We start from the raw sequence: 27,084 nt of genomic DNA, 5'->3' as shown, positions 1-27,084 counted from the left end.
TGTATTGGATTACAATAGTAGAATGCTCAATATTTTATTCAATATTGAAAATTAAACTTCTGTATCTCAAAATGAGATTGAGTTGGCACATAAACACATTGATTTAGTTCTTGACAGTCTTTTGTTAGATAAACTCATTTCAAAAAATGAATTTAAGTTTTTAAACAATCCCTGACCTTTCATACCAATGATCTTTGGAATCCTCAAAGTTCATAAGGACCTACAAAACCCACCACTTACTGCTATTGTAGTTGTACAAGGCTCTAAGACTTACTCATTGGCTGCATATATTGAAAGAACATTAAAACCTTATAAAAGTTATATCCCTATTTAATAAAAGATTCATGGGCCTTTCTAGGCAAATTAAAGAATGAATTTTATTGCGATAATTTGATTTTTGCTACTATTGACATCATCGATTTATTTACCTCAATTCCACATGACATTGGCTTGGAGTTTTTACAGAGATTATTTTCTCCCTTACTTTTTTAGACAACTGTGATGTTCATCTTATTACTGATTTAATGGATATTGTTTTAAGAAATAATTTCATCTATTTTGAAGGTGAACTCTTTAGGCAGAAGAAGGGTGCAGACATGAGTGCCACTTGTTCCCCAGTATATTCTAACATGGTCATGTTAGCATGGGAAATAAAGTACATTTTGAATTCTGAATTTAATATATATCTAAAGCTTCATGTCAAATTTTTAGATGACATATGCTTATTGTGGGTTGATTCTCCACACTTACTGGCAGATTTTTTTTTTTACTTATATAAACACTAAAATTAGTTTTTTGAAATGTACACACTACTCCTCCAGTGATTCAATCAGTTTTTTAGATGCCATGATTACAAAAAAAAACACTGGGCTGGGCTTTTCGTGTAACATTTATAGGAAGCCAGTTTCTCAGATTCATATCTTCACTACAATAGTTGCCACCCCATTACAGAAACAAAGGGTTTAGTCAAAGGACTATTTTTTTAGATTGGCCAGGATGATCTCTGATGATGAAACATTCAATGTTGAATGTAACATCCTAGCCAGAATATTTTTGGAATGTGGATATCCAGAAAACTTTGTCCTTACAATTACTGCAGAGGTTGCACAACACAGACACACCAGATTTAAAACTTTGTTAGGTAATGGTGGAGTCCCTGGTACTTTTACAGCTGAAGGCAAGACTTGTACAAATGACATAGCATTAGCTATGAAATATTTTCCTGAATGACCTAGATTAAAGAAAATAATCAGGGACAGCTGGGCAATTTTTAAATTTGACCAAGACTTAATGGAAAAGTCAGGTAAGTCAGGTATACATAAAAGGGGGATGAACTTCAAAATTCAATTTGAACATTTGAGAATGACACAAACAACCTACTTGATTTCAGTATGGGTGCTAACAAATGGTGAAGGTTTAATCAATATAAATATATTTTTACTGGTAAGATCACATTTGGGGATGTGTTTGCCAGACTTCCACATGGGTTAAATTGCCATTCCAATGGTGTAGTATATGTTAATGGTTGTGAAATTTGTAATGCATTCTACATAGGGAAAACAGAGAGATCCCTTGGTAAGAGGGTAATGAACATTACTATGATCTGAAGAAAAAGAATGAGAACAATGCGCTATTGAAATTCTAAAAACTTTTTCCAAGACATAACAATTTTCTTTTTTCTACTCTTGAACAAGTTCCATTGAACACTTGTGGGTGGGGGTGCTGGTAGACTTTTATAGAATATAAGGAGTTACAAAGGCAATTGAGACTTAACACGGGCGTATTTCCAGGTCTGAATGATAATATTTCTATCTGCAGCATATTGAAATTGAGGGTTACTAAACTATAAATTACAATATATTAACTATTTCATTATTTCTTTTTTTATTCTTTTCATTGTGCACTCTGTTTAAAAAAAAAAAAAATAAGCATTATTTTACTTTGCTCACCTCATAACTGTTTTTGTCATATATAAATGTATTTAACATATGTAGTTTACTTATTACTTTGACACAAAATCATTGTTAGCTTCTTTAAAATGTTTTAAATGATTTGTATTACACACTATTTGTTTTTGATTATGAGGTTTGGGTTCTTATAGGTTGATTTACTTCAACATGTGATTGTCATTATACTATTTATATTTGTGTATCCTGATTGCATGTAGTTCTAATAAAGTCCAACTACAAAACTGAATGGACAAAAGTGCTTAACTTCTTTAAATAAACGTGTTGTGTTTTATACTACTGCAGGTCTTTCTTGCTGTGATGAAGTTATCTTCAGGCAAAACTCTTTCTGTTTATTAATACAACTCTACTTATATTAAGAAGCCTACAGGCTGCTTCAAAGTGACCCATGTATCACTTTTTGAGCCATTAAAGCCACAACACTATTTGATCTCCTACTTCATTGCAAGACAAGTGGCCCCATAAACACTCTCACTAGAGGCCTAAATATACACTAACAGTTAAACTAGACTCACTGGAGAGATAGTATCCTAATTCAATGTATTTCCAGCAAACATTCATGGGATTAACCAGTACATCAAAACTGTGTTTCATATGACTTATGTCTTAAAGGTATGTATATGTCTGTACTACAACACCAGCAACTGACATTACATATGTATGTGTTAAAGGGAAACACAGTTAGCATACATAAGTTTATCCAATATGAATGAAATTGTTAAAAATATAACACACTGTCAGTCTTTCCAGTGCATATGCCAGTTATTTAGCCTCAGAAAATGACAACTTGTTTTACTTTGCATCTCTTTATAAATTGCATCGTATTGACTATAAATAGATTGCTCTCAGTTATAATTTGACCTGAGGGTGGGAAGCCTCCTATGCTCAAGTTCAGTTCAGTTCAGTTCAGCTCAGTTGAGCTGCTTATTGCTTCCCTCAAAATAAGCAATTAAAAACAAATATATATTACTGTTTTTTATATCCCTCCTGCTGACAAGACAGCTAGACTAGAGCATATCTTACATTGGATATTCATAACATTTTCACAAGAAAAAATACTACTAGATGATGTGAATGTCATCGCTTGGACATAAACTCTAACTCCCTTACATCTACCACAGACTTATATGGTTTCACACAACTAATTAATAGCCCGCACATTAGAGCATGATGTCAAATTCCCTATTAGACTGGATCCTAGTATCAGACCTTAGCAAATACTCCACCACAGAGTGACTCTCTCAATAATCATCTCCCAGTTATATGACCAGATATCTTACACTCCCAGTAAAACAATATATTTATAAAACAACATGCAACCTTTCCAAGTCTAACCCAGAAATGTTCAGTACTACATCTATTAACTGGAACTTCCTAAAAAATCCTACACTAGGATGATGCTGTAAATTAATTCAGTACAACTTTTCTAAATATCCTAAATAGCCTTGAACCTCCAAGAAGGAAGATACTAAAAGCAAATAAAGCAATTTGGTTATCCAAAAAGAGTAGGCTGCTAATGCAGATTAGATAAAAAACATAGAAAGAATGGAAAAAATATACAAAATCTCAATATCTTGAAAATTTCAAAATGCTTTACAATTGTACTAAAAAGCAAATAAAGGCAAACAACCATACTTTCAGAATAATACTAAACACAACCCTAAAAAATTTTGTGCATCTATTAGAGAAATCTTACATCCTGGCCCAAAATTCAACCCAGACCCCCCTCCCGATATCTCACTACTTGAAACTGCAATACAGTTCAACTCTTATTTTTCAGATAGTACAGTGCTACAGTCCAAGTCTTATTTTTAGATAGTATAGCATCTCCAACCAAGGATTCCTCAATGTCAAATCCCAAATGTACCCAAGAGCCACATATCACCACATCTATTTTCAACTTCAAACCTGTGAGCATATCTTATATAAAACTACTCCTAAACTAACTTATACTGTGCTGTTCTTCAGCTGATGACCTTCCAAATGAGTACCCAAAAATAGCAGCCAATTTGCATATCCTGTCATAGTTTTTATAAATAGGTCAGTCCAGGAATCCCACATTTCCTCTCTCTGGAAAAGTCACACATTATCCCTCTGCACAAAGGAGGAAATTCAACAGACATTAATAACTTTATAGACATGTAACAATCTTATCACCCCTTGCCAAAATACATGAGAAATGTAATTAAAAACAATTGTTAGACTATCTCCTGCAGGAAGAACTCCTATCCTCTACACAGCATGGCTTCTGTCTTTCCCATAGTACTTGCAATGTTCTTCTAGAAAGTCCTTCTATGTGGCACATCTCATCACTAAGGGTTTTGCATCCAGGAAGAAAGAGGTCATTGTCTCCCTCTATTCTTCCCTCATTAGGCCAATCATTGGGTACAATGCCCCATTTGGCATGTACCTTACTAGACATCTACAACAACTAAAAAGGCCACAAAAGTGCCTCACAAAGAGGATCCTAGGCCTTAAGCACTTGTCCTATATGGACACTCAAAAAACTCCTACTATTCTCTGCCTCATATCGCCTACTTAGAGGCGATCTCTGCTTAACTTAAAAAGCCATGTCTGACCCAGCTCTGTTAGAAATGCTACATCAAAAGAAATCCCAATCCCTCTGCACCACATGCTCCAGAGACCTCAACCTCATGACCACAATTAACAAAACATGCTGGAGGGACAGGTTTATAATTCAGACACTGCCCATGCTATGGAACAGACTTCCCATACATGTCAAACAGAGCACCTTGCTGACCTTCTTCAAGAGAAATCTTTATGAGTGGATGGGAAACAGAAAATTCACCCCGGGGATAACACCTGTGGCTCTACTCGACAGAGGCACTGGGAACTAAGGTCGGGTGGCACAATGAAATAGTAAAAAACACAAACCAACTGTCAAAAAACACAAACCCAAGGCAGCAGCTCGAGGAACAACTGATGAGACACAGTGTAATAAAGCCAACAATAATTACTTCCACCAAAAAGAACTGATAGTCCAAAAGTATCAAAAATTCTCGTTTTTATTCCACAGAGTTTAACAGAGGAGTTCTGATGAAGTTCCAACAAGAATGAAAGTGCTAAACTCTGTGGAATAAAAACGAGAATTTTTTGATACTCTTGGACTTTCAGTTCTTTTTAGTGGAAGTAATTATTGTTGGCTTTTGTCTCATCAGTTGTTCCAAGAGATTCTGCCTTGGGTTTGTGTTTTGTCAACAGTCAGGTGGCACTATGCCAGGATAATCTTATGGCTAGGCTTGTAAAGGCCCCAGGGCCATTAGCCTATTATACATCTATGAACCTATGAACCTATATACTTACTGTCAATAAAGCTAGAGATAACAGCAACTTAGTCGCTTCCTTATTTCTAGACTTGTCTAAAGTCTTTGACATGGTTTGTCACAACAAACTTTTACTTCAAATGTCCTCATAAAGTCTCTCTCACCCTACCATTTTGTGGTTCAAAAACTACCTGTCCAATATGTATCAGTCAGTAAAATAGCACTCCAATTTCTCTCCTTACCTCTCAGTCACCACTGTGTACCACAAGGCTCCATCATTGGTCTCTTTAACATTTTTACTAACACCCTGTATATATCCACACAATTGGCCACTCTAATACAATACACAGATGATTCTGCATTCAATTGCACATCTAACAATATGGTACTCCTCAAAAAAATACTTAGGAAGCTTTAATAGCCACTAAAACATGACTTCATAACTCACAACTCATGCTCAACCCAAAAAAGACCAAACTACTACTTTTTTTACCCCAATTCTCTCTCTCATGAAAAAAAAAAAAACACAATTGAAAGTCCTCTCTCTCTCTCTTAATAATACAGCCATTGAAGACAGTTGTCATAGCAAATTATTAGGGATGATCGTGGATGATAATCTTATATTCAACCTGCAGATCCAAAATTGCATTAGAAAAACTCATCAAAAACTAAGGATGCTTTACAGAGCCAGAAACTTTCTTACCAACACAACCAAAACTACACTTGCCACCACTTATCTCCTCCCCATTATTCTTTATGGTGCTCCCAATCTTACTAACCGCCAGGATTCACAAAAATTAAAACGTGAAGAATGCTAAAACAAATTGCTAAATCTGCAACAAATACACTTTTCAAAACCCACCACTGTGTAGCACTTTGTTTGTTTGTTTGTTTGTGTCTTTCGGCTTTTCCCGGTTAGGGGTCGCCACAGCGGAACTCTGGTCCGCTAATGATTGGTAGTTGATTTTTACATGCCGAGTTACCAGCCCTGATGCACAACCTTCAACAAAGGTACGCCCATTCACACATATCTCCACGCAGAAGACGCTCTAGCTGAGAATCGAACCGGACAGCGTCTTACTGTGAGGCGACAATGCTACAGCAGCACCACCACCGCGGGTCCACCACTGTGTAGCACTAAAAAGCCTAAATTGGTTAGAACTGCCACATCAACTAATATGTACACAGCTTCTTACATCTATAAAATTATCCATCACGCATCTGTCTTACTGTGAGGCGACAATGCTACCGCAGCACCACCACCACGGGTCCACCACTGTGTAGCACTAAAAAGCCTAAATTGGTTAGAACTACCACATCAACTAATATATACACAGCTTCTTACACCTATAAAATTATCCATCATCCATCTGTCTATCCAGCACTAAAAATTATTCTACACAACTATGTTCCCAGTCGGTCATTGTGATACACTGACCAAAAACTCCTATTTGTCTACAAACCTATCATATCTGCTGGACATTGTCTGTACTTGTACAAGGTTGCTAAGGCCTGGAAATCCTTATCTGTATCCATCTGGTTAGTACCCTCCTCCATCTTTCAAAACCACTCTGAAAGACTTCCTTGCTAAAATTTGGCTCTCTTCTTGCTCACATCCAGGAAAAAGCATATCCCTAAATATGAACAAGTACTTTTTCATTCCTTATATCTCCTTACTCTCCCTTCTTCACTTACTTCCTTACTTCTATCAAATTCTGTTCCCTGACTTTCTCTCTAAATATACCATAAGCTTATTTTACCTCAGTTCATATTGCAATTCCTGCTTGTATTAGACTAACTTATTTAATTTCTCTGCAACCTGTCTAAAATGTCTATAAATATTAAATGATTGTCATATAACTTGCATTGATTCTTGACCAACATGTTTATATTATGTCTAATTTGTTATAACTATTTGAACTGCAGATGATTTTGTTTTATTGCTGGAGATTGTAAAATTATTGTTCTTAAAATATTTTTCTAATACTTTCGACCTTTTCTTCATGGGCCTCTACTGTAAATGTGCTTCTACCCAGTCAGACTTTGCCAGTAATCAAATGCCAATAAATAAATTAAATAAATAAATAAATAGACAAAGCAAGATAATTGACAGCTAGTATATTGAAGATGAAAACCCAACAGCATCCTGCCATGATGATTAGACTCTGGCAAAAAGGTGGATGACAAAGACAGTGGGTAATGCAATTTCCTCACCTTCTCCCTTTTCTGTGACTTTAAACAATCTTAAATCTCAGTATATATATACTTCAGGGGTGCGGGGGCTTTGCTCCCATGCTACATGTGCAAGAGTGCTTGCCCATGCAAAAAAAAAAAAAAAATGGTTTTGTTTTGGTTTGCATTTTGTGATATCGGGACTTATGCTGTTTTTACAAGTAACCTCCTGTGCATACTTTGATTTGAATAATCACAGGTTTATTATTTTTAGTGGAGCCCACTAACATTCAGAAAACAGTGCTGGATGTATTCTGAATTACCTGGAAACATGAGCATCTATTTATATGCGTATTAATACTTCATCTTTCACAGGGCCTGCCAGTCTATTCCATTTTTTCTCTACATATTCGGAATGACTTACAGGTAGTCCTTAAAGTATCTGTCAGTTTGTGCATCTGCCTTTGTAAATAGAAAACCATTTAAATGTTGAAAGGCTGGAAAACATTATGCAGCTGAGAGGGTAGACCTCCTTGTTTTATCTGTCTCTGTTGAAAGGTTCATTTTAAAGACAGCGCAGCCATGCTGGTGGTTGTAGATAATCTCTGCATTTTGAGAATATCAGATGATTGGACTGATAACTACCAGCAGTGAAGGATGCACAGAATTAAAAGATGATTATACTACATTTATGTCATTAAAACGCTAGTGATACGATCATCAAATACAACATGTAAGAAATGTTTACACAGATTAAGCATAATCTCTTATTTTCTTACATCCTGGTGAGTCCTGCAAAGCTAATTTTTCTGCAGAAGCCCCCCCCCCAACATTTTTGTTTGCCTGTTTGTTAACCAGATACAAATCATTAAGCAAGAGTGCCTCTTTTCAGATATGGTCATAAGTACTTAAAGTGCCCATCAATTATATGCAGTAGGTGGATAAATATTGTGGAACTCAGATTCAGAACTACAGGGAGCACTAAGCTACCAGACAAGCTCAATTTCATTATCTGTTTTTTACTAATTTACAGCTGAGTACTTAATGTTGCCCAAGATAAGAATGGTTTATAACACAATGGTTTATTTTATGGGTAGCTATTACTGACAGACCTTAGGATCATCCATGGCTAAGTATTCACCATACAGCCATGCTTTCTAAGTACTTAAGCAGTGTTTGGGGCTCAGTATTCAAAAAGTATTAGCACAACCTATACAATATTTAAAATGGTATGGTGATGATTGTTTAATTGTTCATTTATGTAGCATGGATATATTAAGCAAATTGTATTTGTGTCTGAGAAATTAAATTTACATGTAAGGACTGAATATTTAATTATTTATGTATGTATCTGTCGATCAACCTGTTATTATCTTTCTATATTTGTTATGAGGTGTGGAACAGTAATCTACATGGACCTTTATGGACTCAGTCCAGAGGCAATGTCTGGTCGAGTAACTTGTTCAGAGTCAAAGAGAAGGCAGATGGTAATCTGAGAAAAATTAAACTCTAGGCCACAGGAAGCAGCTTGTTTAAAGCTCTTTTCCATACTCCTTAGAACTCTCAAACAGAAATTAATAACAATGCAGTATCATTGTAAGATGCCATATATATTTCTTTTTCAGATGTTATTACAAATAGACAAAACATTTTTTTTTCGTAAATTTTGTAGGAAAGCTAAAGCAATGAGCAGTATATTAAGAATGGATAATTAACCTCTTGCTAATGGTAAAAAACAACAATGAATATATGAGATAATTATATAATATAACATATCCAAAAACAACAGGAGGACACAGGATAGGCTCCAGATTATGAAACTTTAATCAGGCGCAAGCGCTTTCACATCTGCTTCTTCAGGTGCATAAAAACAAACTGAAACCAGTCATACTTTTAAACATTGCTGAATGCATCACATGACAACAATTCATCACATGACTATATACATTCTATTACTATAAAATATTAAAGCTGTATAGTAAACACAAAATAACTAAAAGTTCAAAGAAAATCCTAAAATGTATATATATATATATATATATATATATATATATATATATATATATATATATATATATATATATATATATATGTATATATATGTATATTTTTTTATATATGTACTATGTGCAATATGAACACAAATTATTAAAATACATATTCTTAAAAACAGCTACTTTACCTACGTAGAGTTCTGGCCTTTAACTTTGGTCTCAGTGGTATTTGTTCATTGAGACCATGTCCCATATCAGCTCTGAATAAAACTATCCATCGAGCTTCCAGTTCCTCTGTTTTATTGCATGTGCCCCCCCCCCCCAAACTCACAAAACTCCTAGCAATGGCCATAAACTTAAATTTATGTTGACTATTAGTATTCATAACATGTTTGGCCAGGGTATCACTTCTGCTTTGTTTACCTATGTGATAAAGGTGTTCTCTAATCGTCTCCTTAAGTGTGCGGTCTGTTTTCCCAATATAAAGTTTCTTACATATTATGCAGTGGGCAAGATAAACTATGTTCTGTGTATCAGATGTAACTTGTACTTTAACTTTATATAGCCGGTCCTTATCTGGATGCAAAAATTCATTGCTTATATCTATATACCCACAATATGAACATTTACCACAAGGATTAGTTACCCTTCCACCCATAAGTGCTATCTTTTCTCTGGATACACATAAACGTCTTTTCAAAGACTTTTGATTTCTAAACAAAAATTTAGGTTCATTCTCTATCCATTTTGTGACTGCCTTAGCAGTGGTCAGTATCCCCCAATAATTACATATAATGTACATATAAGACCCAACATCACTAGAAAAGCTTAATGGCACTTTTAACTTAGGCATGTCACCACTGGTCTTTTTTCTTTTCTTTTTTTTTTTTTCCTCCGACCATCTATCTGAATAATAAGGTCTAGCCTTAGTATGTCACAAGTTAACTACTTCTTGTATCTTATTCTGTATTTCTTTCTCCCCATAACCTCTGGTCAGTAATTTATTCCTCGTATTATTCAACTGGTGATGAAAATCTGCATTTTTTTTACTGCGGATACTCTGGACTACTACTAACATGTACAAAGTCCCACTCTTTTGCAAATTTCTGAAACAATTGACTGGTAAATTGGGTACCATTGTCAGAGATTAATTTCTGTGGACTGCCATGGACTGAGAAATGGCATTTCAATGCAGTAATGAATGCAGTAGAAGGTAGAGTAGGTAGTTGATCGATCTCAAACCAATTCAAATAAGAGTCTACCAGTACTAAGTAATGTTGACTGTTTCACTCAAATATGACAGCAGCTACTATTGACCAATGTAGTTCAGGAATTTGACTTAGCTGAAGTGACTCTTTTTGCAAATGCAGTTTAGTACTATTACATACTGAACAGGAAGAAAGTACTCTATCAATATTTGCTAGAAAATCCAAAACACAAGTCCTCTCACCCCTCTCTTAGTAGATTCAGAACCTGGGTGACTATTATGCAAAATCTGGATATACTCTTGTTGTAAGGAAGCAGGAACAACAATTTTAGGACCTTTGAAAATAATGCCATCTTCCATCAATAACTCATCTCTGTAAGGAAAGTAAGGTTGCACATTTAGTGGTACACTAGATTTTCTTTGACAGCCATCCAACACTGAGGTAGTAATTGAGTTTTTCCAAAACTGGATCAGTCATTGTATGATCTCATAGCTTGACAAGTTTTGTGGTAGAAAAATTATGCACTTCCATGACATCAAAGTCAAAATTCTCTGTGTTAAGTTGTTCCATTGTATTTCTGGGTGATGTGGATAAGGTATCATCCAGATAAAAAAGTTTGCATTTCGTACAGACCATTTTGAAGTTGTACTTTTGCTATTTAAGCATCATTATTTTCAATATTGCTGGAGCTGAATGCATAGGCTTCTTTAAAATAGTAAGCAAAGGTTGATGATCAGTTGCACTCTGGATAACTCAACCATAGCTATAATTATGAAACTTGGAACATGCAAACACTATTGCCAAAAATCCTTCTCAATTTGAGCATACTGCATCTCAGCCTGGGTAAGTGTTCTAGATATGTAGGCTACTGGCCTGCCTTCTTGAAGAATAACTGCACCTAAACAAAATTTTGAAGCATCACAGGAAAGAGTTACTGGTTTGTTGACATCATAGTACATTAATGTGGGTGAGGTAGCAATTTTCTGCTTAAGAACATCAAATACTTTCTGGTGCTGTTCTCGCCATAACCATGTAACATTTTTACATGTGAGCTCTCTCAAAGGTGCTGTGAACTCACTGTAGTATGGTATAAACTTCCCTAAATAGATGACCATACCAAGAAAACATTGTAGCGCTTCCACATTATCCGGTACTGGCATTTCAAGAATGGCTGCTTGCTTGGGCGGGTCTGGTCTCAAGCCAATATTTGTAAATAAATGACCTACATATGTAACTTCTGGTAGTCTGAATTTTCACTTAGAGGATAAAGCTTTAAGTTCACTTGACATGCTCTGTCTAGAACTCTCTTAAAATTTCTGTCATGCTCTGCCTCACCATTGCCTCTGACCAATAAATCATCTACTATTATGGCACAAGATAACCTGAAAACTTTTGCTCCATTACATGCTGAAAGATTTCACTTTCAGAATTTATTCCAAATGGCATCCTGATGAATCTATATCTTCCAAATGGGGCACTGAATATAGTCAGTAGTGAAAATTTGCAATCAAGTGTCACTTGCAAAAAATGAACTATATGCATTCCCAGACAGAAAAAAACAGTGGCATTCGGTATCAGGGCTGCAACTTCTTCGACTGTATACATAGGATGATACAGTCTCTTCAATGCTTTGTTCAAATCTCTTGGGTCAATGCATATTCTAGTTTCATCTGAGCCTTTTTTATGAGCTGTTACCATGGATGACACCCATTTGGTAGGTTCTGTAACTGGACAAATTACACCCTGTTGCACCATTTTATCCAAGTGAGCTTTGACTTTATTCTGCATAGCTAGCATAACTCTTCTTGCTGGTCTGACCACTGGACTGATCTCTGAGTCTAGTTTAATAGAATATACCACTGGAAGTTTGCCCAACTTGTGATTGAAAACATCAGCATACTCTGAAAAAATAGTGTTAGTGAAGGTGGAACTGTGACGTGTGCTTTTTTGATGAACGTCTTTGGTAAAAGAAAGCAGATTCATTCTGAAACTGTCCCTGAGATCCAATAATGACTGCACAGGTCTTTGAAGTACAAAGGATAATAGGCTATAACAGTTCTTGGCCACATAACATGAAAGTACTACTGAGGTCTCAGTTTGAATTTCTTCACCTCCATAAGCAACAAGTTTTGCATAACTAGTCACATTTAGTTGTTCACCAGCTCTGACTTTTGCAAACGTATCTGCAGACATGACATTACACTTTGAACCAGTGTCTACTTTGAGCTAGGTGGGTGTACCATTGATTTGAACAGTACAAAACACTTCATTTCTTGCCAATAAAACTACTGCATCAGTCTTTTCACCAATCAATGACACACCATCTGCATAGAAAGTGGACTGTTGCATGTTTACTTGATCACCTTGCTTTTTTGAGTGACCCTTCTTTGTAACTGTGTTAGGTCTCCTTGATTTACAAAATCTTTGAAAATGGTTCCACTTCTTACATTTGTGGTATTGCTGACCAAATGCTATGCACTTTTCTTTTCTGGACTCATGGTTGGCACCACAATTGTGACAGGTAACAATAAAGCTCGATTTGGGTTTTGCTGATTCACCCTTATACTGTACTGAGCAAGATATGTTATGTACTGAATAACCTTGGATCTGTATTGAGCATGCTCCTTTAACTGAACTGGTCTTGGAATTTTCTAGAAGACAATGGGTATTACCTGGAAGTCCCACAGGGGCTGCTGCTGCCATGTGCTTAGGCCTGCTTTTGCCTGTCACGTGCTGCATATTGTCTACATTAGCTCTGGAACCTGTTGAAACCATGCTGTTATCACTAGCAAACATACTTGTGCATCTTTCTGTAACTTCATGGATCTGACAAATCTCAGTGGCTTTGCTCAGCCTCAAATCACTATCACAAAGCAAAATCTTTCTCACAGCAGCATTATTAATACCGCACATGAGTCTGTCCTTTATTAACTCATCTTTTAAATCACCAAGCTAACACGTTTTAGCTTTGTATCTTAGGTCAGTAATATAAGCTGCAAAAGTTTCCCCTTGCTTCTGATTTCTCATTTAAAACAAATGACTCTCTAATATAACATTTGTCTGGGGGTTACACATGTCTCTGAATTTGCACTTCAAATGCTCGGGGTCTTCCCTTGATTCAGCCTGCAGAATAATACGATGAGTTTCTCCATCATCTTCATACACTGCTGGTGCATATACAAATGAACGCTTCCTTTCAATGGCCTCTGACCCTGCTAGCTTTAGCAAAATGAATGCCTTGGTGCGTGTATCTTTATCAGAATAACCTGCTTGTATAAATATATCATACTGTCCTCAAATATTCTCCAATTTTCTGCAATATTCTGATCAAATACAAGTGGCTCTTGTTTGTGAAATCCATCTGCCATATTAACATATCTTAGTGAAGACTTTTGCAAATATGCACGAACACACATACACGTACTTGAAATTTATGCCAGTACTTCCAGCAGCACAATATGCCTCTATATAACTGAACTTTATGAAATAAATCTCCTGGGCACTGTAATACTCTGAAATCACTTTACTGTAAAAGTCACTTGTCTTGAAATTATTTTACTGTACAAGCTTTTTATGTCGAAATTATTTTACTGTAATAGTCATTTATCATCATTTTAAGAAACCTTTCAAATAATTGTACAGTGCAAATAAACTGGGAAATAGAAGCTGAGGGCAAGAATCATTTTGAAGCAACTGTACTTAATGGATAAGCTATTTTGAAGTAATTGCAATTTGTGAATAAAGTTTTTTGAAGTAATTATACTTTGTGAATGAACTGGGCAGAAGAAGCTCAGAGTGAGAAACACTTCGAAATAACTGCACTTTGTGAATAACAGTACACAGCACACTGAAATTTCCCAAAATGGCTGCACTTTACAAAATATTCTGCACAGTGCGAGAAACACTCTGTAATGACAGCACTCTGTAAATTGGCACACCCACACACAATAAACTTTTCAAAATTGCTGTATTTGACTGCACTTCACGAAATAGTTGCACTTTGCATGGAACAAACTTTTCAGAATAAATGCACAGTAATAGACGCACATTATAAGCACTTTTACACACTTTGAGATTCTTCAAGTAAATGTAGTTATGCTATTAAGGCTTTAATCAATGCAAAGTAGTAATTTATGCCAAAACACATGCAGTCACCTTGCTTTATTTATGCTCAATGTGCCCTTTTGTGCCCCTTCTGTTATATTTGTTTTGCTCCTTTAATTTTTTTTCATGCCCATTATACTTTCTTGTGCTCATTTCAACTCTAGACATGCTCGTTTTACAATTCTGAAATGCTTCTGAACCCCTTATGTACTTTTCTGACACTTGTTTTATCAAATAACCTTGTTTCAAACATTTTGTTTGATTAATGAGTTTTTTTATGCTTCTCTTTTGCTTAATAAACATTTCTGTGCTGCTTGTTTGCTTAGTAATATGTTTAGTGCCCTTGTAATGCTCCATTTTATCTCTTTTAATAAATAAATCTTTTGTGCATATTTTTCTTTACCTTTAGCTTGCTTCTGGCTCTTTTTGCTCTTAGTTCACTTAGTTAGCTTTCGTCATTACCACTGAACCTTGTGGCTCTAAAGAGCAGTCTTTACCATCCTGGTTCTGACACCATGTCACTCGCCAGGTCAGGAAGAAACAGGCAAACATTGTGGGTTCTTGTTCAAGCAGCATTTTTATATACAAACGCATCATATAAATGAAGCTAAATAACTTTAACTTGTAAACAAACTAGCTATCATGCACATAGTTGTTAACACTCTGGCTGCACATTCAAATGGCACTGAAGCTAACACGTGCTTGGTATTTATATGCACACACAGACCTTGGAAATGCTTCTGAAAGGTGCAGCATATACCTGTTATTCTATACCACTCATTAAATCAAATAGAAATTGTTAAATCAAATAGAAACTGGGGTGCCACCTACATTTTTGTTAGGGATCACAGAACATTGAGACAAATAAATACAGACCATGAAGTGGAACTTATAGAGATTCAAATCACACTAAATTGAATAAACTTTTACAGCACATTAGGCTACAGAACTCCCTCTTTGTCTCCAGACTATTATATAACATTCCTAAATATTCTTAACAAGGTTCCCATAAGTAGCAATGCTGTTATCCTGAAGATTTTAACTGTACTGTGATTAACTGGAGGATCTACACCAAAACTGAAATATGCACAACAAATTTTAGATTTTATGAATAAGAACTCCCTGGAACAGGTTCCAAATTAACCTGTTATAGAACAGAGTTTATTTAACCTGGTCATAACAAACATAGATCCTTTATGTATCATCCTTAAGCTATCCCCCTCACTAGCCAAGATGGACTACACACTAGTAACCTTCACTAACAAAACCTCCAAACCAGTGGAAACAAACATCACTAAATTCATGGATTTTAAAAGTTCAAACATCATTAAATTCTGTAATGAAGACTCCAATTTAGAGTGTAATGGTTTTGCCCCCTCTATTGATAATGTTAAGAGTTATGCAGAAACATTTTACTCACATCTTGAGAAAATTTATCAGATTGGCAGTTCCCACCAAATCCAAGCCAATGTGGTGGTTTTAATGGAAGCTCAATACCAAAAAGTGCAAGACCACAGCATTTGGTAAGCACCCCATAGCTCCTACTTACAGCATAGATAACACTCTGCTTCAAAATGAAAATGTGAGAGACCTAGGTACATGGGCAGGCAGCTCCTTTATGTTTGGCCACAACAATGCATTATTTTTTAACTTGCACAGCTCATAGCTAAAGGGATATTTTCCATATTTAAAGAAGTCATCACCTTTTTGTACTCTACACAGATTAAACCTATTATTGAGTGCAATTTGGGATGTACTTTACTAATCATATCAAGCAATTAGAGAGACTCAGGAGGTTTGCAACTAAAAAGATCAGTGGCTTAAAAGATTGTAACTAACAGTAAATAATGCAGGCTTTATCCCTGTACTCAGTTCCATATAGATTCCTTAAGGATGACTTGTGCCTTATATATAGGCCTGTAAGTGATCCAGTAGTGCAAGAACTCTTATACTGCAATAAATCAAGCAGCTCAGCTAACAGTAGGACAAGAGACCTAAACCTACTCTGACATATAAATAAGACTTGTAAGAGGGACAGATTATTATTATTATTATTATTATTATTGTTGTTGTTATTATTATCATTACCATTATTATCATTATTATTAACATTTTTTGACTTTTTGACCAGGGTGAAACCCATTTTCAGTGAAGGCCTGGGGAGAAAAGCTCCCGTTACAGATCAAACTTTTTACAACAAGATAATATTTACAATAATAAAACAGTGTACACAATTTTTTTTATAATTTTAGATTTGTTATACAGCACATGCCCCTTCTCTAGAACAATCTTCCTCTCCAAACTAAGCTGTGTGATGCATTTCTGCCTTTAAAGAAAATAGATATTAAATTATTACCTATAGTACAAATGCGGTGGTGGTGCTGCAGTAGCGTTTCTGCCTCACAGAAGACGCTGTCCAGTTCGATTCACTGCTAGAGTGTCTTCTGCGTGGAGACATGCGTGAATGGGCGTACCTTCATTGAAGGTTGTGCGTCAGGCCTGGCAAGCTGGTAGGTAAAAATCAACTGCCAATTATTAGCGGACTGGAGTTCCGCTGTGGCGTCCCCTAACCGGGAAAAGCCAAAAGACACAAACAAACAAACCTATAGCACAAATGAGCACTGCATTACAAAAGAAAATCAATGCCAGAACTGTAATTCTTGTCGATGCTTCAACAGTACTGTGTTACTATGGCCTGTTACTGGAAAGGTTTTCTTAAATAATGGGTATGAGACACGTAAAAACTAGTGACTTGGTTTATGCGGATATTTGATATTTCAAAGATTTTTCTATATGAATAAAAACGAATATTCACTTTACCTTAGGAGAGTTCCATATTTAAGTGGCATTAGAAAATGGAAAAGAAGTGAATGTTTTATTTAAAAAATACTAACCAAAAATTAGGAATGGTCTACAGGCATAAAACCTTCCTTAGCAACACTACCCAAATCAGTCTTGCTACTACCTCCCTCCTTTTATCTCTCTGTCTCTCTTATATGATGCATCAATCCTAACCAACCTTCAGAGGCAGTTAAGCTTAAGCTGGAGGTATACTATAATAAGACTGCAAAATTTGCAATCAACAAACATAACACATTCACTAATCTATTACCCTTAAAGAATTTAACTGCCTCAGACTGCCTCACTACTAAGATTATATGCAGCTTATTTCCACACACAACACTCATCATAAAGCTTATGATTACCCGTTTTTTATTTCTATTTTCAATTCCTGTCAACCAAATAGACTACTTTGATCTAATGAACAAAATCATCTATACATATATTAACCCCACAAATCCTATGGCCAATGTCTCTACTCATAGTCAGTCACTAAAAAATGGAACTCTATCCTTCTGCAAATTAGATCTACCGCTAACCTCTCCAGGTACAAACACCTATTAAACACTAAAATCCAAACTTAGTGAAACAGCAGACAAGACGTCAACTAAATAAAAAACAACCTGACATGCACATCCTGTAGCCAGAAGATAAAACTTTTATTCAGCAATGGTTAAGCACTTTTGTCCCACTTTTTAAAACATCCTTGTGGTGAAAATATGCCATTCTCTAAAAGGCACACTACGAAAAATTTCACACAATACTAATGCATATACCACATAATAGTAACATATATGTAAAACAGAATAAAACATTGTGCACCACCAATAAATTCAAAAACACATAAAATATCCTGGGGAGTTTAATGAATTGAAAGGTAGCTGCAAATACAATTCCTTGGTTTCAAGAATAGTCTCCCAAGGACCACCTGTGGGGTTCGGTGTCACTTTATCTAAAACTCCAAATTTAATTATCTGGTAGCTTACACAAGCAATTGTATGCCTAAATAATATATTACTGAAGTTTTTCTTTTGAATATCATAGTTATGTTCATATATATATATATATATATATATATATATATATATATATACTTGTTCAATGACCTCTCCATCTTACCTATATAGAACACACCACAGAGATTGCATACAGCAATGTATACTATTCCCACAGAAAGAAGATTGTTTGGACCAGCCAAATTAATTTTCATTTTATCCTCACTCAGAATAATAAAGTTTTCTTCCAGTATGTATGAATATTGCTTACATTGCCCACATTTATTCATCTTTTTCTTAGATGTTAAATGTTGGCACAAAGGAATTTCAAAAACACATTTTCCATTTTTTCCTTTTTTGCATACAAATTCAGGAGTTTCACCTACCACTCCAGAAATAGTCTTATCTGAATGCAACAAAGGCCAGTATTTACAAACACTATTTCTAACTTCTATGTTCATTGGGTGATGATTTAACACTAGTATTTTAGTAAAATAAGTCGACAGGGGCTGTTTTTCTACCATCTTTTTTTGCCCTAAAATAGGACTAAATCTTCTATGTCTCAACCTGACCACCTTGTCTCTAATCTTGTTAACAAAGATTTTTGGATAATCTCCATCATAAAACACTTCTGCCAATTTATTACATTCAGAGGCAAAAACTGCATCGTCTGTAATCATCCATGAAATACAGACAAATTGCCCCTTTACCAAAGATCTCTTCTGGAACAGGGGATGGCAACTGTGAAAATGTAAGTATGAGTTTGAGAAGGCAGGTTTTCAGTAAAAATTAAACTTTAGCTGCCCACCTTCCTTATAAATCAAGACAGCCAAATAATTTGTAAAGTTTTCATGAATAGTGTATGTAAATTTAAGGAAATTTGTTGCTGTATTTACATAATCTGCAAATTTCTCCAGCTTAGAGTGAGAATCTTTTTCACAATGTAAATATGTTATCCAGTAATCTTGTGTACATCAACGAAATTGTCTAAAACTGGGAATTTATTTATTTATTTATTTAGTTATTTATTTATTTATTTTGTATTGTATATTTGTTAACTGGGTAGTGTCCGTCTGAGCAAGTAGCCCATTTTCAGTGGGGACCTGGGGAGAAAAGCTCCATAACAATAGTAAAAAAAATAAAAAAAAATTACAAAAATTTTACAAAGATTTACAAAGAAAATACAAAAAGTTTAACAGTTGCCTACAATCACAGTTTACAAAAAGATAATGTAATTTAAAACATAATTAACTTCCCCTGCCCACATTACAATGTTAGCATAAAGAGGTGCACATATAATGCCCATCACTAAACCTTGTGCTTGCTTATAGTACTCACTTTCAAAATATACAAAGTTACTATTAATTATATATTCCATAAAATTCATTAACATAGTATAATCTGTTGCTGTTGCCATAGACCACATTAATAGAGCCTTAGAGAAACCCTTGAGACATTCTTTTAAAGGAATACAACCAAATAAATCAGCAACATCAATGCATACAAATAATGTGTTGTCGACATACATATTTAGAGTGATCCACCTTAAAAACTCCCAAGAGTCCTATAAATGTAAGCTTGCTCATGCACAAAGTATTTCAACTTTCAGTCTAGGTACATAGTTAACAGATAGTTCACTGACTGCTTATCAGACACAATTGGCTTCAAAGGAGGAAGTAGTTTAGATTTATGTACCTTTGGTATGCCAAAAATAACAGACAAATGGTCTCTCAATGTACAAAAGTCAAACACACTTTGTGATATGTGTCCACACAAGAGAAGCTCATCCAGGTATAAATCAATTTTTTTTGGCACACCACCTTGATCTCACCAAGGGAGGTTGGCACGCACTTGGAAACATCCAACAATAGTGTAAGCATCTTGTTATCAGCCTTCATAAACACCTGGTAAACACTACCTAAAAAAGACTTGGCTCTGCTCCTACATTACCCCATACTGAACTCATCCCTTCCTTCCTCCTCCCTCTAGCATACCTCTTAATAATTCCATCTCTCTGGACATTGTCAGTCTATTTGTTAGATAAAGGACAAATACAGTTTAGCCTAGGTTAAAATATCTTGTTGTCTCTTTTGAAATTGTGTACTCTGTATTTAATGTCACTTCTATGAACTGCAACTTGAGAATTCTTTAAATACCTAGAATGTGACTTTTTTCATCTTGTTATATCTGTCCAAATGTTTGCACTCTGTGGTCAAGATTCTAAAAGATTTGCTGTCAGTGTAAGTGACCAGTTAAACTGAGAGCAGATGTTTTGGCCCTTGGTGTAAGCCTATAAGATAGACTTTAAACTAAAGTAAGTCACACAGAGACTAAGGGATGGATTTAATAACACCTACACTAAGTGTACACTGTACTGAGGAACAGACAACACAGGCATAACACACACCATCTTCCTCCTAATTTTAGTTTTCCTACTAATATTTTTTCTGCTTTAAATATTAACAGGGATTCATAAAGGTTACCACAAAGTATAGGCTACATGTGCACTTACTATAATCTTTCTGAGAGACTAGAAAACACAAAATTTTGATAAGAATTGTATTGAATACATATGAATCCCGGGTTCTTTCAGAATCAGGGAAGACTTTCACTAAGAGCAACTCTTTTGGAATCTGTTCCTGAGTCTATGCATTTATATATAATTTATATAAATTCATATACACACACACACACACACACACACACACACACACACACACATATATATATATATATATATATATAGGACATCCATTGTCATTCCCCATCAGCCTAACTAGCCTGATCTGCAAGGCCATGGAATGGATTACAATGGACCTCATTAACAGGGACATTGGCAACCTCCAAATACTCGACTCCACACAGTCTGGCTTTGTCCAGGGGAGGTAATGTCTGATAGATATGGTCGACTTCTTTGAGACAGTCACCAAAGCCATGGATGAGGAGAAGACAGTACACACCACCTACCTTGACCAGGCCAAAGCCTTTGAAACTATTTCCCACTCAGTCATAATAGATAAACTTTCTCAACTAGGCTTCGTTCCATATGTTACCAGATGGGTAGCAAACTAGCTCACTGATAGAACCCACCTAATCAAAATAGGGGAAGCCACCTCAAGCACTAAACCTGTAATGAGTGGCATATTCTCAGGGATCAGTCTTGGGGCCTCAGTTATTCAGGATATACTTCTCTGAGGTGCAGGCCAAAACCAGTGGGCTATAGCTGACCAAGTTTGCAGATGACTGCAAGCTGGGTGAGGTCATCAGTTCCCCAAGTGATGTAGATGTCCTCCAAGAGGGTCTCACCCAAACAAATGACTGGTGCTAGAAACATGGTCTCAAGCTGATTGCCAAACAAATGGATCATCATCCCCTTTGGGGAGAGTGACATTCCCCACATATTATCACATTAATAACAATGTCCTAAGTACACAATCAGTAGTGAGGGGTTTGGGCACCCAGGTTGATAGCAACCTCACTTTTGACCACCATGTTGCTTCCATTGTACAGAAAGCTTTCTACATGGCCCACCTCATAAGTAAGGGAATTTCATTCAGGGACAAAGAGGATATAACATCCCTATATTCTTCCCTTATAAGGCCATTTATTGAGTACAATTCCCCCTTCTGCATGTACCCCGCAAAGCACATGCAGCAGCTGGAAAGACCACAGAGGTTCCTCACCAGGAGAATGCAGGGCCTCAAACATCTACCCTACACAGATAGGCTAAATGCCCTGTCCCTCTACTAAGTTTCATACAGAGTCCTTAGAGGCGACCTCTGACTGGCATACAAAGCAATCTCAGAACCTGCTTTGATGGGACTGCTGCATATCCGCAAGTCAAGCTCCACTCTAGCAACCTGTATGCGTTACCTCAACTTGGTCTGTAATATCAATAGAACTTGTGGTGGGACAGATTTGTGTCCCAGAGACTCCCCCATCTGTGGAATAAATTCCCACCACATCAAGCAGAGAACCTCATTATCCCTTTTTAAGTGCAACCTGGATAACTGGATGGGAAACAGCAAATACACCCCTGGGATTCCACCTGTGGACAGGGGCTTTGGTGCTGACTTATCTAAACATGGTCTAAACTCTTGGCTAGGCTTATAAGGGCCTCAGGGCTAGTAGTTTGGTAACATCCTATGATCCTATATAAAAATATATATATATATATATATATATATATATATATATATATATATATATATATATACACACACATAATTTAGGCATACTGGCACAGCAGATAGTGTTGTCACCTCACAACAAGACGTTGCCAGGTTTGATTCTTAGCTGGAGTGCCTTCTGTGTAGATCTTGCATGCCCTTTCTGTGTTCCCATGGATTTCCTCTGTGTGCTCTGGTTTCCTCACATATTTCAAAGACATGCAGCAGGTGGGTTGGACACTCTAAAATGGGCGTAGGTGTGAGTATGTGGTGCAGAAGAACTACAATGGCAGAGCTAATCATTCTTGGCTCTAGATGATTGTCACTGTTGAAATAACACCAAGAACCAATGAGCAGGGAAGAAGGGGTTATGGCTGGATATATACATAATATAATGAATTTACTTAGTTAACATGTTATCTGTGTTAGGCTTTATAATAACACTGTTATTTAATTGTACCATATTATGTCAGTGTGGAGTTTTTTTTCCCTGGGCCACCTCTGAAAATGGAATATTATTCAAGATGGACTTTCCCAGTAAACAAATGTCAAATAAAAAAATGTATATCATAAGGTGATCACAAATGTTTCAAATTCACAAGGTATTTAAAAAAGCCCTATCACTAGTGATTTTACTAGTCATTTACTGAAATTAAAAATCAAATGGAAGTTCATATTACATGTTTCATCGGGTATGAAATTGAATATGAATGTAACCATTAAACCATTTTTAAATAATAAGTACAATTGCATATGGGATTCAATGATCAACTATTCAATCAATTGTTTAGTTCACTGTCACTGCATATTTCAATGCATGCAATTTTACTATTCATTTTTATCTATGTGTTCACCTAATGAAGTGCAAGTATCTAAATGTTTGATCATTTTAAATAATTTATTTTATTAAAGTTGATTGTCATGGTTACTGATGAAGCTGCTTTTTTATCATCAACATAACTAGTTATTCTTTATTTCTAATGTTTCAGTCAAGTTGTCTACCATTTCAATATCAGTAGACAAATCATCTCTTGTTGAATCAAACACATTTATATATATTGTATCTTCATCCATTTCATTGCTGCTCAGTGCTTAGGATTATGTCCCTTTACCAAGCCAGTACTATAGTATTTATTTGTACATATATTTTCATAAAACTACCATTCTGTACAAACACATGCTCAATCGTAATGCGTGTAACTTGCTATGAAATGTTTCTACTATCCTTTCATCAGTTTAAGTGACTACCAACCATTTTAATGTCTCCACACAGGATTGCATTCCCTTAATCTGCATAAAACATCTCAATTTACTTCTACCCAAAACTGTGTTTCCTTTTCAAAACACTGTTGCTCATTTGCATAAAAATTATCAGTGCAAAACTTTCATACTCAGAGATGTTGTCTAATTTTGCTTGCATCATCCATTATGTCCCAAAAAATCACACTGTTCTTACATTTCAGACTGAGTCATCAGTCTGAGCTTTTTTTTCAGTGGAATTATTGATAAAGACATCAAAGTTAATGACTGGAAAAACTCACTCAGACTCTGCCATAGACTGCAGTGTGGGAAAGATTAGTTTAACTTTGCTTTCTTGTGATTTGTATTGCTTCATTGCCTTCTGTTTTGTATATTATGGTTTATTTTCTTTACATTCTTGTATTTGTATTCTGCTTTTTACTGCATATTTAAACTAGGAAAGAGACTATAGTTCTCTTGTAAGTCAAACAGAACTTTAATTTTCCCTTACCTTCCCACCCTGGCATTGCCATGTTTTTAATCTCAACTGTCTTATAAGTTTCCTGCCCCTTTTGTTAATTTGACCACATATTTCTTTCTTACTCCTCTTTCATTGGCTATTGTGAGTAAGCACAAAACTATAATTTTCTAAAATCACTCCCCTTCAGCTAATTAAATTAATTGGCTATCCCACTGTATTCCACAGAGACAGAATACAAAGTGCCTACCCCTTCCAATGATTAATAAAGCTTAAGTTACTCCCCCTTTCATGCCTAACTGCTTAGGATACACTGCACCATTTAGGATATTAACCTGTTTTTTCCATCTTACCTTTAAAATCTGCAACATCTAGTCCAAAACCACCAGTTATTAGACAGCCCACATTCTGCCTCCAGTAGTCGTCTTGGGATTAGTGATTCTGTTTTGCTCCTTGGGGAAAGAAGGAGCTTAGGAACATTATTTCCTGGAGACTGCTGATCACCAGAAAGCCTGATAACTGCTTCATAGGTGCCAGCTTGGAATTTGTGCATATATTTTGCTTCTGGTGGTAGAAGGATCAGAGTACATTGATTCCTGACTGTTTCTGATTGAGCAGTGAATGTCTTTGTTGGACATTCCTGACTGGTCTAGTTGCTATTCATGGTGTCTATCAGGAAAAGGCTACAACAAGCCTTGCCAGACCCTTACATCATCTGGGACATAATTGTTGAACACCAAAGTGCCTGTGGTCCGCTTCTCATCTTGAGACTGTTGCTACTGTTTTGCTTCTGGTAAGTGAAGAAGCAAAAAAAATGTATACCAGCAGTTTGAAGCTGTGGTGAGACCAGCCTTAGTAGTAGTCAGGCAGTAGCCAATCAGGGGAATCACCTCTTTTCATCATTCTTGACAAAGCTAATTCTTTCGCTTCAGTAAGTACTTCTTAATTAACTGCTGTCTAACCTAACTTCAGAATATTTCAGTAAATACTTCATCCATAAATTATCAGGGTCTTCTTATTAGTTTCCACAAAAGTGTTTGGCAGTGTCCTGTATAGATGCAGACACCTTGAGTTGACATTTTTTCCTGTAAAAGCACCCTTGAAATTTCCACAATACCTAGTTGCACACCGGGCAACTTATTTGCAGTGTTATGTACTGCCCCCAGAGTTGCAAACCAGATAGGAAGTGCTGACATTACTTTATATTTACACTGCAAACATCTAATCATTAAACAGGGTCTGTGACCATGGATATGAACTTTCCCACTATCTCTGTTACCAGCTTGGTGGAGGCAATGTAGAAATTGTCTCATGTTTACTGACAACCAGCTAATTCTTAAACAAACTGATATGAAATGTTAGAGATGTATTTACATTCTCACTGGACGCAAAAATCTCACATAAAATCACTCCTAATGTAAGTTAGGATGTCAGTAGTACACATGTTGCACCCATCACACACAGTTCAAAGCAGATACATATGCTGATGCACTTAAATGTAACCTTCCTAAACTCCAAAGACCTCCAAGATGAAGTACACATAACAAATACCCTCAGCAGCCCTGAATTAACTCTTTCAAAAAACACCCACTTTAACACATACAGCCACATGTCATGGAGCCTCTACTAAATCCATAAGGCAAGCTACAACATTATCCAACATGCTATAATAAAAAACAAGCTCAAGTGTACCTTCACAGCTGAGAAACTGTTAAAACCAAAATTTAATGAAAAATATAAAAATGTGTAAACAAAAACCAGTAAATGGAGCGAGAGCTAGCAAAACCCGATAAGCACTTCCAGCATATAGCCTTCTTCAGATCATGACTTCCTGTAGTGCTCTCTTCTTATTTAAAAGAACATCAACCAATCAAATCATATAATTACAGGGCACACCTTCTGACTGACCCAATATAAAAAAAAACTTTAGTTACCCTATCAGGGCAACACTTTCTGAAGCTCAACCAATTGAGCCTTCAAAGCCCCATTTGCATAACTAAGCCAGACCTACATTGGCATACCTTCTGATTGACCCAATGAGACAAAGTTATTATTTACCCTATCAGGGCAGCATTTTCTGTAGTTCAACCAATAGGCAACAGGACATATAAAACTCATTTACATATCTAAGCCAGACCTATGCTGGCTACACCTTCTGATTGATCCAATGAAATAAAATCGCTATTTGCCCTTTAAGGGCAGCAAACCATCTGAGACTAATTAACATATCTAACCCAGATCTATTTTGGCTTTTTTACCTGTAGTATAGAGTACAGCTAAAATATGAGAAATGTCCTGTAAAAAAATATACGTATATAGCTTGATTGCAACTGCAACTACACATAAAACATAAATAAAGTTTATGCAAAAAGGCAACATTCTGAATGCCCAAGCAGCACTTGGTAAGTGCATGCAATGACTTCTTAGTGTTCACAGGAAAAAAAATATATATATATCTATAGATATATATATATATATATATATATATATATAAATGTGTGTGTGTGTGTGTGTGTGTGTGTGTGTGTGTGTGTATCTCTGTGAAGGATGAACATTAGATTAAGTATGACTATACAGACATTTCAGTTGTAGTATCCAGCTAAAATATATGGTGTGTCCCTGGAGAGAGTACA

This window comes from Protopterus annectens, chromosome 5.part0 (genome assembly GCF_019279795.1).
Source record: "Protopterus annectens isolate FY-2018-M chromosome 5.part0, PAN1.0, whole genome shotgun sequence".
NCBI classification, from domain to species: domain Eukaryota; kingdom Metazoa; phylum Chordata; order Ceratodontiformes; family Protopteridae; genus Protopterus; species Protopterus annectens.
The sequence above is the reverse complement of the archived record's forward strand: the minus strand, read 5'-3'. Positions refer to the sequence as shown.